Source organism: Cyprinodon variegatus, unplaced genomic scaffold (genome assembly GCF_000732505.1).
Source record: "Cyprinodon variegatus isolate N-32 unplaced genomic scaffold, C_variegatus-1.0 Scaffold12, whole genome shotgun sequence".
Lineage (NCBI taxonomy): Eukaryota > Metazoa > Chordata > Actinopteri > Cyprinodontiformes > Cyprinodontidae > Cyprinodon > Cyprinodon variegatus.
In genome coordinates this window covers 919,100-920,016 of record NW_015150465.1, presented here as the reverse complement: position 1 = coordinate 920,016, position 917 = coordinate 919,100, and positions in this window count along the sequence as shown.

Below are 917 nucleotides of genomic sequence, written 5' to 3'. Positions count from 1 at the left end.
GAATTCTGACTTTTTTTCTGGAACTCTGACTTTTTTTTCTCAGAACTCTGACTTTTTTCTCAGAATTCTGACTTTTTTTTTCTCAGAGTTCTGACTTTTTTCCCATATTAAACTGAAATAAAATTGAAAAATCTGTTAACTGTTTTTTATTATTACAGTCGCCCTAATCCTCTTCCGTAGATCTCTATTGCTATGACGCACAGTTTCGTTGAAATAAATGTTTACATATATTGTTTAAATGTATTTATTATACAAATGTTTACAGCATTGGAACACATAATGAATGTTTGTTTGACCTCCTGCAAACCAAATTAAAATAAACAAACCAAAAAAATAAATTTTTCATAAATTTCTGAAAAATTTCCAGGGGTGCGCTATAGAGCCGTGGGTTGCCGACCCCTTCAATAGCTGGAATCATGTAGGAATTCCAGCTACCAGTAGTTCTAATTAAACATGCTTGCAATGGAGAGCTGGATTAACGGGAAAGGCACACTCCCTTAGTAATCCAAAAGAAAAAAAGGGAAATTGGTTTATCTTCAGAAATGGCATATGATTTACTAGGAACCCCATTAAGTACAGTCAGTGATATAAAACAAGCTACTTTACCACCAGAGTTGCCTTCAATGCTGGTCGTAACTTAAGCTTCTGTCCGTAAGGCATCAAAAACCCGGCATTCTTTAAAATGTATGCCATGTTGTGTGCGCAGGTGTTTCTGCATGTTGGATGTGTTTCCTCCCGCGGATGTAATTGCGGCTTTGCAATGATTGCAAAGTGCCTTGTTGCCATCTTTCTCCCCCTTAAAATGAAGCCAAACTTTCGATCGCTTCTGCCGATGGTGCACCATTTCTTGTTTGTTTTTCTGTTCTAGACCCTCCCCTACGGAAGGGGATTAGGGCCACTGAAAAAAAAAAAAAAAA